This window comes from Coffea arabica, chromosome 1c (assembly GCF_036785885.1).
Source record: "Coffea arabica cultivar ET-39 chromosome 1c, Coffea Arabica ET-39 HiFi, whole genome shotgun sequence".
Lineage (NCBI taxonomy): Eukaryota > Viridiplantae > Streptophyta > Magnoliopsida > Gentianales > Rubiaceae > Coffea > Coffea arabica.
Window position 1 is genome coordinate 51,255,430 of NC_092310.1, and position 17,643 is coordinate 51,273,072.

A 17,643-nucleotide genomic window follows, 5' to 3' on the forward strand; every position below is an offset into this window, starting at 1 on the left:
CTTACAAACTTGATCGTCAAAACTCAGAATCAGACACCATCGATTAAAGGCCAAAGGGAAACTGTTTATAATTAATACTTAAGAGCTTATGATCAAACATAACAACCAAGGGTCCACCATCTCAAGAATGTGAGTGATGATACAACTATATAATGCACTGTGACAAGATTGCTAGATCATAGCCTCCCTGCAGCAAATATGTAGGTTTTTTGTTTTCTCAAAAACAATACATAAATAAAGTGATAAAAAAAATTATAGCGCTAGTTCTTGCTTAATTATTTTAACTGATTGTGATATTCTCAATTGTTTTTGTATTCTGATTATAGATTTTTTTTTTAAATGATAAAAAAACAGTTAAAATACATAATCATCTAAAGAGTACCTTTTACTAATTCTGATTATTCTATATAATCAATTTTTATAATCACATTTTACAAAATCTAAAGCAATTGAGAACAAAGCCATATAGAATGAGGAGTGCTAAAAGAAGTTGGGTCAACTTTATTGTCTCAGAATCTGTTTACCAGATTTAATGAATTTTGGCCATATTTTAAGCGTGGAGCTTTGTGCAGGCTAATGCGGCGTAGGAAATGCAAACGCACCGACGACCACGACAAGGAAAGGAGAGCAAAACAGGATAAAAAGGGAAAAAGAAAATGTGGAATTGCTTTAACTGCTTTATGAACTAATTAATCATCTAACAAGAAATTAGTTACTACTATGATATACTCCCTCCTCCCCACTTTGATAATCCTGTTTTTCTTTTTTCGTCTGTCCCAAATTACTGTCCACTTTTCAATTGAAAAATATAGTTGTATTTTAATTTTCCTAAAATATCCTTATTCAATGTAAGTTGTTGTTACTGTAAATCTACCCCATTTAATGAGAGTTGATTCTTTTTTTACCATCAATTCAAGTTCCCGTAAAGTTGTACTCTAATTAACATGAGGGTATTTTAGGAAATTAACTACCTAAATTGATTGTTCCAAACAAAGTTAACTACTTTTTTTTAAACTGTGTGTGAAAAAAAATCAGAACTATCAAAGTGGGACGGAGGGAGTAACTGTTAATGGTCATGTTAACGTGTAAGTTTCTCAAACGTTGCCTCATACGTCGTTCATATATAGTAAGCCCTTAATCTTGGATTAAGATCGAAAAGCAAGGGTGACAGAATTGTCAGAAAGTCAAGTATTGGGTAACCCATCATGTTTATGCCTTTATGGCTTAAAATCATTCCCATCTACTCCAATCTTCCATCCAGAAAAGAAAAAATTCATCCAATTAAGTTGAGATTTCCTTTTCATTTTCTTTTTACAAGCGATTGATTAATTAATTAGATCTGACATAATACTAACTCTTAAGCATGACAGGAATGATTCGTTAGAGCGGTTTTGGGGTTCAATCTGCTCCAACTGGAGTTCTAACTTAATGAGTATAATCAGCGTTGAAGATTTAGGTAACCAAGAAAAGAGGACAAAGACAAATATAGTTTAAAACAAGTCAACTCATGGGATCCTTCCTCCTCCATTTTCTCGCATTAGATTGATATACAAAAAAAAAAGTTAATTAAAACAGCATTTCTTTCAACACATATCTCCATCATTCCTCTTTTTTTTTTTTTGTTTCGATTTTGTTTTTATATACGTTCAGTCAAGTCAAGCATCTTTTATTTAGTTGATCAATGTTAGACTTATTAGACAAAGATAAATGTTCGGTAGATTTTTGGGAAAGAATTATATTATTTCTTTTTCTCTTTTCATAGTCTTCTAACATGCTAACATGGTGTTGTAGCCTTATGGTTGAAAGCACTCAGTTTCAGCGAAAACTTTTCTTGTAACTCTGCTAAAGTCTCACAGTTACGGATAGCACACATTGAACTCGAAATGCTGTTACATATAATCTGTAAGAATCACTATAAGTTCGTCTAAAACGTCCTCCTAATTTTTGTATTTTACTTGAAAAATGAAAGGAACAAAAGAAGACCAACCGAAAATTTCCTAGTCAAAAAGTTCAAAGTGTATAGAAGCCGCATAACAATGCGAGATTTGCTGCCTCCCGTTTTCCGTTTCTTCTGCTGCAGTCATTTTCTGTCGACGCTCGACAAGAGACAAGAAATTCAAGGATGAGGGATTTTCGGAATTACTGCCTTAATTGTTGGTGTAATTTGTGGAGGGATTATTGCAAGAATGTTTCTGAGTTTAGAAACTCCACAGTCCCAAGACGATAAGAAGAGCCCATTCGTCACCACAACCACCACTAAAGAGATTGTTCCATGTTAGTAGTATTTCTATTTCCTAGACATGATGCTGTAGTAAACCTTTTTTATCTTCCATTGGAATCATTCATCATAAACATGGTGATATTTCAAATTTCAATTACACCATGCATGTTTGTGCATAACAAATTAAAACGGAAGTATTTAAATTGTTCTGCCTCTTGCAGTGGAAGTAAAATTGGAAGCTCATGACTGCCAACAAATCAGAAGAAGTTTTCTGCCCATGAGAGCTAGCTGGTGCCGTTAAACGAAACAAGTAGCTCGAATGGGCCTAGCTCGATAAGGCTTGAACTCGGTTCGTTAATTTCGGTAAACGAGTCGACCTCGAGCTAGAAACATGTTCCATTAATTAACGAGCCAAGTCAGCTCGAATTACTTATTATTCGAGCAACTTGCTTGAACTCGATAAGAAAGGACATATATGTTATTTCATAAAACTTGTGTGATTGAATTATGGCATTTGTATAAATATCACCAAAATTGATAATAAAAACTGTTTGAGATTTCGATCTCGAACTCGAGCTCGTATGCGATAAACGAGTCGAACTCGAGTCACAAGTCGCATTCGTCGAGCCGATCTTGAGCACACCTCAATGCTGACTCGATAAAGGCACGAGTTAAGTTTGAAAATCCAATACTCGACTCGATTAACGGCACTAGAGTTAGCCCAATTACTTTAAAAAAGATCTATATCACCTGTTTAAAATATTTAAATCAAAAGTGTGTTTGGATAGGAAATTATTTGAGATATTATTTTCATGTGATACATGTGAGATACAAATGTGATTAGAAAGATAAGGTGGTCGATTGAAAAACGTGTTAATGATGGAAGTAACTAATTTTTTGCAAACAATGTGCTATCCAAACAAACTAGATCAAGCAATCTTTATCAACCAAATTAGGATGTTGAGCACTATAGAGACAATGGTTTAATCTAATTTAACAAATGATCAGGCGATCTTTTGTCAAAAGTAAAAAATTGTGTCGAAAAGTTTAACATGATCTAATGCAAATGCCAGATTAACACAAAATAAATATTGCGTGTTTAAGTAACACTGCCCTTCATTAGGACAACATGTCGGCTTTCGAGAGTCCTTTCCGATCCAGTGATGTTTCAAGTTGTTTACAAAGGTTAAACCTTAACAGACAAAGGCAGTCAATTTTTTTTTTATCCCATTTGGTAGTAAATCAACTTCGACAAAGATCCTGGTTCCATTACTCTGCTGCCGCTTCATTATGAGGCTTGAGAAATAATGAGGCAAGCCCCTTTTGGCTTTTGGTCGGGTGGGCTAAGAAACTACGATCTAATACCTAGGCTTGGGGGAGTTAATGAAAGTTAAGCTGAATGAGATTTCTACGTTCTCCTCTCACCTCTCTATCCAAACACTATGCTGGCCACTAGAGTTCTTCTCGTAATTGTTTTTATCTTTTATGAGTTGTGGCTTTACTTTATCTGTTTTGCCTTTACTCTTTTTTTCTTTTTTGCCCCTGATTGTAATGCACAATACCCAGTCTAATAAAGTACAAACTGGTAAATGTCATGCTTATGCCTGGCCTAAGTAGGGTGTCGGGAGGCAACTGTTCCAAATGATTTCTGACTCATTTGCTTTTTCCTTTTTTTTTTTTTTGCTTTAAAATAAAATTACATGTAATCTACAATGAGAATGAATCTAACAACTTATAACTCATTGTTAATTATGACTAACTCAGTCTTGGTGAGATAAATACTACTCCCTCCGTCCCACTTTGATAGTCCTGTTTTCCTTTTTTGTCTGTCCCAAATTGCAGTCCACTTTCCAATTGAAGAATGTAGTTGTATTTTCATTTTCCTAAAATACCCTTATTCAATACAAGTTGTTGTTGCTATAAACCTACCCCATTTAATGAGAGTTGATTCTTTTTTTACCATCAATTCAAGTTCCCGTAAAGTTGTACTCTATTTAATGTGAGGGTATTTTAGAAAAATAGCAATCTAAATTTACTTTTCCAACAAAGTTAACTACTTTTTCTTAAATTGTGTGAAAAAAAAACAGGACTATCAAAGTGGGACGGAGGGAGTAACATAAAGTTTGTTATATATATATATATATATTATCCTCCCACATCCCCATAGTTTTCTTGCCTCCAATCCTAAACCAACACTTGTGAGACTCAAAATCAAGACCGTCGCTCTTGGATGACTCATTTCGTGAATACAGATTTTCACATATTTTTATTTGAAAAGTACAATCATTTTTCACATGCAAAAATAAGCATGTCAATGGTAGGATCTGAATTGAATTCATTTGATCCAGATCCAAATGCATTAAATTTAGTTAGACCCAAGCCTTATGGGTCTGAAATAGTAAATCTAGATCCGAACTCTTATGGGTTTGGGTATTTAAGTGGTATTCATGGATTTATTTTTTTTTGAACATATAGTGAAGAATTGAGGTAAAAATATTTTAAAAATACATAGAATTCAAAAGTAACATAAATACCATTCAATTTTTGTTTTGAAATAATAAAATTAACATTCAAGAGGTGATTTTTTTTCTAAGGCTAAAAGCGCATCCTTCAATCTAGCAGTCATGAAGTTGGATTAATAGGCAATAGAATGTTGGATTATTTTTCAAATATATATGTATGTGTTTGTATATATATTATCTGTACACGAGTTTGGGTCGGGTACGATTTGGATCTGGATTTAGGTACAAATCATAAAAAAATCAGACTTTACTCGAATCCATAACTCTCTTATAGGATTTGGGTCCTGAGAGGGTGTGAATTAAAAAAATTAAACTCAAATTCTACTCAAGTGTAATGAGTCTGAATTAGATCTGAATAACATCCGACACATTGACATACCTATGCACAACATAGAACACTTTACAGTGGTGTTTCTTGTGCGTGTTTGTATATATATGTACCACCTTGCAATTATTTGCAATCGTTGCTTACTCTTTCCTTGTGATCAACTCACAACCGTCACTTTTCTTTACCAATCATGAACCTAACAATGCTAAAAAAAAAAAAAAATTAAATGGAGTAAACATAGAAAAAGAGGAAATATAAATTGTTTGGATGGTGAATTTTTTTTTTTTGAAAATTTCTTGTTTCTCAGTTATTTCTTTTTCTTTTTGACCATATCTTTTAATCTCACATATACTATCAAGTGCTATATTATTGTTGTAAAAAATTTTGAATAATCTTCTATTCAAACATATTCAAATCGAAAGTACCCTTTTCAAGGCGGCCTCAACCATTGCCATTGGAAGGATCAGTCGTTGATATTGTCAAACTTCCCAAGTAGCTGATAAGTACACGTCTTTTTTCTTGGACGGCTAAGGTTCCCATCACCGGATTCTGTTGTTCTCCTTGTATCTTCCGTGACGTTCTTTTAGTTAACGCAAATCAACATAAATCGCCCAACTTTGGAAGTAAGTGCCTTATTATATAGTTTTTTTTTTTTTTTTTGGATAATTGTATTCTTTTCTCTGTCAGTTGCTGTGTGAATCTTCCAGCATAGCTTCTCCAAGTCACAGTCCTAAACCGTTATTTAGTAGAATTTACGGTTGTAAAGCATTTTCACTATTCTTTTAATTGTAAAATACAGATTTACCCCCCAAAAAAAGGGTTTTTTTTTTTTTTGTTTTAACCACATGTCAAATGTCGGTGTGCATGGTGAAAAGGAAGTACTAACGCATTGCACGTGTCACATATCATGAACTCATGATGAGAGCAAGAGAGAAATTTGTCTTCTCCATTTGAGCATAATTGGAGACTAAGCTGCGTTCGATAAATTTGAAATATGAAATCTAAATTTATTAAATTATTGAATTATTAAGTATTAAATCTAATACATTTGAGTGCATATCACATTCATTGATAAGTGAATAACTCACTTATCATTTAATTTTGGGTGCAAGTTTTATCTACAAAATTTAGTGTCACTTAATTAATTCAAATGTTTAATTTTTGGTCATCAAGCGCGTCTGAATACGCTAAGATCTGAGTCCATTAAATTTAAGTACTAAATTGGGTTATCAAGCAAGGTTGCAATAGAGCCAAGCATGATAACAATTAATCTTTAATTTTTCGAACAAGTTTATCTTATCGCTATTCTATGTTGATAATCGAACGAGAATCATATTTAACGTCGTAGCACCAAAATCTTGTTAGTTCTTCAGCGGAATATTTCTACAAAGAAAACCACAGCTGCCTTTTGTCTCACTTCCGTGGCTCACTTTTGATTAGCAGTGCAAACTGAAGCCAGGAAATAAGCGCCTTAATTAGAATTTCTTTTTCAAATCGAGAATTATAAAAGAAATCTTCACATTCACAATAACCCATATTCTAGTAATCTTGACTAAATATATCCTATTGCAGTCATAGCTAGGTTGTATCTAATTTGAAATTGCAAGCTTGTTAGGTGTGAAGGCTGGGACCCTCAAGTTCTAAAAAATTAATAAGTTTTTCTTTCTTAGAGAATTAAAGATTTTCAAGAAGATTCTTTTTTAAAAAATAATAAATTTCCGCTTTCGTCCCACAAACACTTAAAAATATTATATATTGTATACTTAAGTTTTAGAGGGGGTATTTATCAAAGTTTAGCCCTTGAAGTAATTTTTCTAATTTCGCTTATACTTATTAAGTCATTCGCATATAAGGATGTCACGTCTAAGTGCAATTCTTGTTGACGCAGGCCAGTTATGATTAAGTCAATTAGAAAATGTTCATAGTGTTCTGAATTTCTAATGCATGATGTCCAACTTAGCTAACCTTCTTTTTTGGAACCCTGGATTGTCATTTTTGTTCTCCTCCTACGAGCAAATTTTTCATTTCATACATATCAAATCATTATAATATATTTTTTTATAAAAATTTTAAAAAATAATAATATATTATAAAAATTTGATATATATATATATATATATAAAATAAAAAGTAATTAAAAAAATATGCACGCAGAAAACATAAAATTTTTTTAATACATGATGTTATCATGCAATTTATGGTAATTTCTACGTGGTATTGTTCAAAGCCAAAGACACTGCACAGTAATGGAGAATCATAACAACAGAGCTACAAGTTTTGGTCAACGAGAACTGGCAGCATAAAATTTCCACGCTGCCGACACCATGTTGCATTGATTTGCTCAGGGTGTAGGCTGTAGCTGATTTACTTTACCTTATTCTCACTCACTAATTTCCCTATCGCTCCATCCGATGTCAATCAATCAGATCACATTTGGCTCCCCATGATTAACTTTTCGAAAAAGGAAAAGGTTAAACATCAACTTTTGGGGTTCAGAAATGGTAACCGATTGTAAATTTCAAACAGTGCCCAAGTTCAGAGAAACCCACAGTGCGCAAGTCATATGAATTTTCTTCAGCCATTTGCTCATCTCAATTTCTCTCTTCTTTTGGATTAACAAAACCCTCTTTACATAACGGCATACGATGCATATATACACTAGTACTAACTTTTGTTGGAATTTTATGTTACCTGGCTCATTTTATTAGTAAATTATGTATAGAATTGGAAGAAAAATTGTTTCGTTTTTCGTAAACACATTTTTCAATCACATATATCAAATTGTTACGGTAATTTTTCTACAAAAAATTAATGCAATCCAAACACGACCTTACATTACTAGTATACAAAACAACCATTATTTATAAAAAGTAATATTGAGATACAAACTTTAAATTTCTAATGCGCCATGAACCCTGGTTTTGTGCATGTTGATCAGGTCCCAGAAGCTGTAAGAATTCATGGTTTCACTCAGAGCATTGAATTGAAACTTCTTGCTGCTGCATCCAACTTTGGATCGGACCACGTTGATTAAGAAGCAAGCACAACTATATATCATTCCTTCTTTTGCTAATCAAAGGAAAAAAAAAATAATTCAAGATGACCAATGATGAGTGATATAGAATATTCTCCTAAAATATTCTCTTTACTTCCTGGGCGCCATGGTAAAAGCTTAAACTGCTTGTAAAATTTGCCATGGAAGCATCACTTTAGAACTGCATGAAAACATGGGGGAAGAAAAGGAAAACGTGTCATGCACTATTTTCTTCACAGCCCTTTCACTTCGGACCAAGTGCGGATATACATTCAAATTGTCGGCTTTCTTTTAGAAGACTTCTGATTGCGCATAATGCGGAAGACTAATACACTTCCTAGTATAATTTAATTACTCACAAGAAACCTAGAAACACTCGCCCCCCAAAACCAATCTTCATATTCTAGTTGCATTAGGTCAAATTAATTCATTAATTACACATCAAGATAACTTAAACGTAGTTAGACAACCGGGCACAATTAAGTAGACTAGATGGTGTGTTGTTTTGTTTTGTCTAGTTAGTTTTATGGAAGAAGCAATGGTAAAACTTGTCCAGTTTGATGAGATAAAATAATACTAAGTGTTGTGATTAGGTTGGATTGATGAAGGGTGATTAATTAGGGCTCTATTCACGAGAAGACATCTAAACACATACTAATCGAAGTATATGAAGTTGAGGAGCATATGCTGTCACATGTGTTATTGGTAATTGACAGTATGGCTAACCATGAATTAATGCTTCAGTCTCCACCTCTACTTCAAGATGACCAAGTCGAAGAATAAATATTTAAAACCAAATTCTATTTACAAATGTCAAAAGATTTTTTTTTTTTTCATTTGCTAAAGTAATATATATGATTTAATTTCTAGTTGTCATCTTATCTAGAGGATGATGATGATTAAACTTACAGACAGAGTTAATGATCATTTTCGTACTTTTATCATGTAAGGTCGAAAGAGATGCAGGCACCAATTCTTAATAGAAGTTCCTGGTGCTCCGCTTTAACTTTTCACGACAAAGTTTTCTTGCATTGAAACAAATAATGGACATAAAGTGGAGGGATCTTCCTCCAAGCATCCTTATGCTCTACTCCACTTCCATAGCTTTTTTTTCCCCCCTTCCTTTTTGAGTATTACATAGGGATCCATTCAATTAATTATTTGATACCCATCAACTATCTTCTTTGTATTAGCACTTTAACACCCTCTAATTCCTAATTGATATGCTTGATTTCTGCGGCAACAACTTCTTTTGTGGAAAAAGGTGTTACTTCCCGTACAACTTCTGAGTTCTAATTCCTTTGTCTCTTTACTGCTTCTTAAATCACATTTTTCTCATACTAATTTTTTTTTTTTTTTTGAAAAAAAGAGATTATATGTTTGGGACTTTCTATGACAAGGTAGAAACTCCCCTCAATGAAAATCATACAAGCCAGATATTAAGGGCTTTTATTGTTCGTGTTAGAACAAGAGTTGCACTCTCACCTCTCCTTCCTTTTTTTTTTTTTTTTTACTCCGGTCTTTCCCATTTTTATTGACGAAAATGGAAAGAAATCTCATTTCAGTACCATTGAATTTACACTTTACAGTTATATCCATATGATTCTCTAATCATGAGTATGATTTGATCTACACCAAATAAATAGCTCTCTTTTTTAATGGAAGTATATATTGCACCATCCAGATCCTGTTTCCCTAAAGACAAAAGCACAAGAAGCTTGATTTGGGCTATGATAGAACCAATTTTCGTGTGCTCCACTTTCGCAGTTGATTGCCATAACTTTTTCTTTTGTCAATGTCGATTCCTTTCTTTGGGCTTAATATCTATCAATCTGACAGTGCCAAGAGAACCTAATTCCCTCGACAAGAGCAGATGCTGCTGTGACTCCTTACTAACCAAATAGACCACATGTTAATCTACTCATTATCCTTCATTCATTTTGTTCTGAAACAAAACAGAACCAGAAACACTTGTTAGAACGGAATTCTCCAATTGCTGAGACAAGAACACGACGTGAAGATTGCAGCAGCCAAAATCTTGCATCTGCCACTGTGTAGAATGTGTTGTTTCTAAGAGGAACAAAGAAAGCTATGTTCCATTAAGTAATCCACATCAGTTGACAACAAACATGTGTATGTGTAAACAGAAAGCTTTCAATACATTTTGTTACAGCAATAATAGTTGAAATTTGGAGGATAGCAGGATGTGGTAACGAAAGGCAAGAAACTAAATACTGGCTCTTTTGTAAAGGACCAATTCAAGTAGGCCCTATGTTAATAAGAACTTGTACCAAAATCATTCCGTTTGCACATGCCATTGAGTCAGTTGGTTGAGTCTCTCAGCTACCACAATGGGAGAGCAAAGTTCACAATGCAGTAGAATTATAATGGCATGATACTGCACTTTCAATGCTACTTTTGCTTGAACAGTGAGTCACATGTAGACACCTAAATTAGAAAGCTTTTTTTTACTAGGCTGCCCTCATTGCATCAATCATGAATTATTTTCTTTTTGTTAAAAAAAAGTGAGAGGATGAAAAGAGAAACTTGTGGATGAATGCAAGGGATTCTTGTGGAATACTAAATTACAAAACTTGGATTTTGCGAGTTTTTGCAAAAAAAAAAAATATATATATATATATATATATATTTTTTGACACATTTGTCAATCACTTTTTTACCTTATATGCATCACATCGCTACAGTATATTTTTCTACCAAAAAACTTCCAATCCAAACAGTATAGAAAACTTACCATTTCTATTGCTTTATTTGGTGCAATGAAGATGGTCTATTCTTAACAGAGAATTACTCCCATTAGACTTCACATTCTTTTTTAAAATGGTGAAGGAATAATAGGATAACTACACAGAAACAGATGCCAAGATCGGAAGATATCCATCCTATTGTTTACGTACTTTATCTAGCTGCTAAATTCTCTGTTCTGCCTAAAAAAAAAGACAAATTTGCATGGCTGTATTATGTGTAGCCTCAAATTGAGTGCTGACATAGCCACTTGTGTCTATTACTGGTAAAAGTTAAAACCATCCCCTTATGGTCCATTTTCCCATTTAGTTAATTTCAGTACGGGCCGTTGGGGCTGCTTCTCTTTGCCCAGCGAATCCCAGAGCTTCTTACCACGATTATTATTATTATTAATAGTGGGCTTAGCCCATTAAGATAATATTCCAAGAGTCGAAGACAAGACCCACCAACAATCAGAGGTCGATGGAAGATCCAGTAGCTACGTGAGCCTTTAACAAGTCCCAAGTCTGCATGCCAGCTGTGGCTCGATCTGTAGACTTTGGCACCATCCCGGGTGTCGGGAGCATTCTTATTGATTGGCCATTATATGAAAAAAAAAATATATATATATATATATATATAGATAAAGAGGGATTGAAAGTACATGCACAAAAAACTGCTGAATTTTCAATGATATAAGTTGATTTGGGAGTTTAGGATTAAAAGGCAAAAGAAGAGGAAACTTGAGTTATGAAAGAAAAGACAAAGAAGAGAAGTGGGTTCATTGGTGTTTGGGAGTTTAGGAAAGAAATCAATTGATTTTAAATATACATGCCAATAAAATTTTGCTTAGTAGTTTTGCGGACAGAATCGGTATTTTTCTTTTTCTAATAATCGTAAGGCTTTCTCCAACTTTCCGTCCCAAATCAACCCATAAATTAGCAGAAAACTGTTTTCTAACATTAGCGTCAAAATTCGTCCCTCCAAATCTAAACCAGGCCCCATCTGTTCTTTTTTGTCACGCCAAAGCAATTCATGCACATTACATAGCGTAGAGAAGTTCTACCCAAATGGAACGAAAAAGAATAGCAACTCTCATAAAAAAGATATAGTAAAAGACATTTTTTTTCCCTTAAATTATAAAATGATCAGCCATTATAATGAAAACCCAAGCTCCTAGTACCTCTCAGCTGCGTAGTTCATGATGTTTCAAAGAATTGATGAAAGGCCTTCAGAGCTCATATGATATAAGATTTCTCCTAACTTCCCCTTCCGTTTGAGCTCTCTATTACGTAATTCGTCTGTAGAAAGTAGAAAGGTTTGATGGACTAAACAGATGGATGATTATTTAGAATTCTCGATGGTTTGGGAGTCTCTACCATTTTTGTGGGATCAGGGGAAGGAACGGTTGCACCTTCTTGAAGGTTATGTGCATTTTGCACACGACGTAACTCTGTTTGTACATGATGTAACTTACTTTCAATAACGTGTAATTTTAAAACAAAATTTTGTGAATCACACACATATTATTAAAAACGAGATACAAGATGAGATGTGGATTGTATAATTTTTTTTGGTCAAATTTTGGCTGTGAACTGTTCAGGAATGATCCGCCTGATGACCGTGTCTACCGTAAATTCATTTTTGTGGTAAAGGGCTGACACGATGTAGAGTAGCGTGAATGATGTCATGTCTTCCAACAGCTGTAAGAAACGTGGTAAAGGGCTGACACGATGTAGAGTAGCGTGAATGATGTCATGTCTTTCAACAGCTGTAAGAAAGACATACACACCCGAATCTAAGGTGATTCCACCAGTGTACCTAAAAGACAATTGCTGACTTCTGGGTACACTCACAGACCTTAAATCCAAACACACGCGCACCTCTCAAACCAATGAGAGACCAGATTTTGTGGGGAAATGGATTGAGGGAGGTTTAAGGGCTTTAACTAAAAACCTACCACACACTACACACCTCGCCTGTTTTTCTTGTCTTTCAAGAGCTGTAAGAAACACACACACACCCGAATCTAAGGTGATTCCACCAGTGTACTCAAAAGGCAATTGCTGACTTTTGGGTACACTCACGGACCTTAAATCCAAACACACGCACACCTCTCAAACCGATGTGGGACAAGATTTTGTGGGGAAATGGATTGAGGGAGGCTTAAGGGTCTTAACTAAGAACCCACCACACATTACACATCTCACCTGTTTTTCTCGTCTTTCAACAGCTGTAAGAAACACACACATCCGAATCTAAGGTGATTCCACCAGTGTACCCAAAAGGCAATTGCTGACTTCTGGATACACTCTCCACCAGTGAATGATGTCATGTCAGTCACGCAAAATGTGCAGAGCAGCGTGGCTTTTCGGGTTCTGTAATGTAATCTAAAGGAAAGTTAATTATAGCAAATCCCATGAAGTTTTGGTGGAGTTGCACTTTGCCTCTCACAGTTTTTTCAATCAGGCATTTTGGCCCTATTTCATGTTTTTTAATCAAATACTCTTGACCCATGGAAAAAATTCTTCACTCTTGCCTCATTTTTCATTCTTCCATTTGTTTTCTTTTTTGTTGCTCATCCAATTTATATCTATCCCTCTTACTTCTTTTTTTTTTACCGCACATTTTCTCTCCACTGAATTTTCATTTTCTCTCTACACATTTTATTTTCTTGTTTTGTCCTTTATGCACCTCTTAAAGAAAATATTGAAAATGAAGTTTTAGCATTACTTAAAAATCATAACTCCTTTAGTTACTTAGGTGTGCCAGCCTATGTATTAGCTCAACCTATATTTACCTAGATATATATAGGTTTTGTTAATATACCTATATATATATATATATATATATATATATATATATAGATTCTGTTTATACCTAGGTATTCCAATACCTAGTTATTGGAAAAATTTACTTTCCTCTTTTGATTCACTATACTTTCTGGAAATTGAAATTTAGTAAACTAATACATTTTTATTGTGTAAATTACTAAGGCAACCACATTTTTATAAAAGACAAACATAACCTTTGTTTATAATTTAGTGATGTAATATTTTTCGGATTAATCATTACACTAATAGCGTGCATTAGTGCATTGAGATACATTTCACATCATCCGAACTTGAATCTAAGCTCCACATTTTGCATACATTGCATGTATAAACCTACTAGATTATATATATAAATAGGGTAGAAAATATTTACCCATATATTTTTGAATAAATCTTTTATATACCATTAGTATAAACTCATTTTACACTAACGGTTCAGTACTATATGCCAACTCATTAATGAAGGTGCATAACTTGCTAGGTAAGTAATTTTAGCTTCTTTCATTAATGAATTTTTCTTTTTTTGTATTTGGATAGGAGATTATTTAGGATAAATTTTTGAAAAAAAATATTGTAATTTTTTTTAATGTAATATATGTAAGATAAAAAAGTGATTGAAAATGTGTTTATAATACAAATAGATAAATTTTCAAAATATTAAATTACATAGAAATTAATTAAACAGACTTTAATACAAATAAAAAATCAACAGTTTAATACAAATTAGAGTTTTATCTCAACTAAAACTATGAAAACTCATGAAACTGAAGAATCAATTTCGAGAAAAACTGACAAGTCTATCCATCCATTGCCTTTGTTTTCATGCTTTTGCTTGCTAAATGTATTTACTTTTCCACTTTCTGCAATCTCTTCCCGCTTATCTTGCATGGTGATTTGAAGTGAAAATCACTTATCCCAATTCAAATCTCAAAATTCATGCCTTTGTAAATCCCCAAAATTTTCTTTCTCTACATCTAATTACAAAGATGTATATCTTTCCATAGCTTGAAGAGAAAGTTTCTTTTCCCTATATGATCCATGACTTTATGCCTCTCTATATCCAAAAATTTTTCCCAAAATTTTCTTAGTTTACATTAGTTTCTCCACATTGATTAAAAAAAAAAAAATCTTTTAGCCTTATTTTAATTACGAAATGATGATGGTTGAGATCTATTGGTGGTTTGGAGAATGAAAGAGTCAAATAGAAGATGTAGACGCCGGAAGGTAGGAAATCAGAAGAGAAGAACACATCTTTTGTAGAATTATTGATGAAATATACTAGGTTTATTTTTAGGATTAGTTTAGTAAAGTAAAATGATTTTGATGAAATAGTAAATTTGCTACAACATTTATCTAAAGTTAGTTACAGTGACGGTATATATAAAATTTACTCTATATTTTTTAGCATTATATATTGGGAAAATGACCTGTTTCATCCCTCATATTTCGCAAAAATATTCTTTTCGTCCCTCACTTTTAAAATGAAGCAAATTCGTCCCTGACATTTAAAAATTAAAGCTATTACATCCATGAACCTAATTTTCAATCTGAATCAAACCATCCAATAACCCAGTAATAAATTTCGAAAATGGAATTGATAGATCATTCGGTCAACTTCATCGTATTCACATGACATTTATTAAACCAAAAAATAAAAATTATAACATAAAAGGTCATTCTTTGTCTTGGAATAGTAGAGTTTTTTTTTTATAAATCTTTTCATGTACCGTTAGTATATCTGCTTGCGAATCTAGATATGTATTATAAATATAAAATTTGGTGTTTAAATTTAAATTAAAATGATATGGTGGTACATAAAACCGTCAGTGTATACAATGATAATGTAGAAAAGATTAATCTTTCTTTTTTATATTATAATTTTTTCTTTTTTCTTTTTAGATTCATTAAATTTTACATGAATATCAAGTTGAGTTAACCAAGTGATCTACCAATTACACCCCCAAAATTTGTAATCAGGTTGATTGGTGGTTTGATTCAGATTGAAATTTGGGTTCAGGGATATAATAATTTTAGTTTTTAAATGTCAAGGACTAAATTGCTTCATTTTAAAAGTGAGGGGCGAAAAGAATATTTTTGTGAAATGTGAAGGATGATACCGATCATTTTCCCTTATATATTTGGAAGACTAAATTCAAAAATCTTCTCACTTTATATGACTAAATTGAAGTCTTTAATTGAAATCGAGATTTTGTGTTAGGGACCACCAAATTGATACTTTTAGAGTATTTCAAAGGACCAAATTGAAACTTTTGCAATTTGATTAATTAAATTGAGATTTTGGGGTTCAAAGGATTAAATGAAATATACCAATAGCCAAACTTGGCAAGATGACTTTATTTAATAGTCATATTTTGTGGGCCCCAAACTTTTTATTAATGTAGGACAGAGCACCCGATTTCTCGTTTGTGAATTTGTTCTATTTAATGTACCACATATGAATCTGAGTTTGTTGTGTTGTTTAGTTTCTAGTGTTTGATGAGGCCTTTACCACAAAATGTTAGAAACTACTACATCATTTTGTAGAATTGTCCATAAACAGATTGGCTGGAACTTTTTATCTAAGAAATTATATCGTGCGCCGTTTGGATTGGTCTATTTTTTAAAAATAAGTTTTTTAAATACAACATTCACGGTAATATATAAACAAAAATAATTAAAAAAATCTCATCATCCATATAATTAATATGTCAAATATTTCAAAAAATATTTATAATAAAATCCCCAAAAAATAGTTAATACAAAGTGATTTATAGGCTGGCGGCCGCTGGCCGACGTTGTTAATCGTTGCCAACAATCTGAACAGTCAAAGAAAGTTGGACGATGACTGGCCCCCAGATGCCAGATGCGATGAGATGAGACGACGGCTGGTTTGCTTTCATTTGATTCAACACATTGACGAGGCGGTAAAATGTTCATTAATTGCAGGAAACTCCAAGCCACAAGGATCATCTTCCATGACAGCAGCAGTATCTTCCGACGAGGAATCAATACTACTAGTTCAAATACAAAAATAAGTACAAATATCAAAGTCACGCCTTTATTACAGTACATACCAGTAGGTCTTACGATCATCAATGCAGGCCGATGGATTTCAACATCATGTAATCGGAAGAATCTCCGCCGGTTTAACTTCTGTCCAATTCTATCTGGTTATGTATTTCATACACTCTTTGGCGTGAAATGATGCAATTTGGTTACATACATAAATTTTGTCGGTTCATGCAACTAATTCATGATTATATTAAAATTGTATGAGTTTACATTAAAAAAAAAAAATTATAAGAATTGGATCAGAATAGAATGAACTGAAGAGGCGCTTGATCTAGAGAAAGCTCCAAGGCTAGTAATATTGATCATGCATCACAAATACGTGATTAAAGATCCACAAAACATGTTTTTTTATGTTTCTTTTTCTTTTTTTTCTTGGGATGGGTTTGGGAACACTGCATGGCTGGAAATTATATTGACTAGAACGGAAGTTTAACACCAATTAATTTGATCAATCAACACAACAAGCGACAGTGGAATTAGTCGGGTCCGGAATATTACTCTGTTGAATTCCGGATAACCATCGGATACCTACTGTGTCCGAAAAAAAAAAAAACACACACACACACACACACACACAACAAGCTCAATTAATGTAATTGAGAACATTAAACAAATAAAGAATGCATGATTAACAGGTATTTAATGGGCTCTCGTCAAGAGGAGTTTCAAGTATTAATTTTTTTTAAAAATATGTAATTAATTTAGAAAGTGTCACAATTTAAAAGGTGCAATAATTGTGGGTGTCTGTATTTATATAATAATAATTTAAGTGTTTTAACAGGCTCCCGTTAAGTCACGTTTGAAAAATCTAATAAAAATCAACTTTGCGGGATGCTGGCTGACCAGCTGTTTGCCTACACACTTACCCTTCAACGGCGAAACGTACT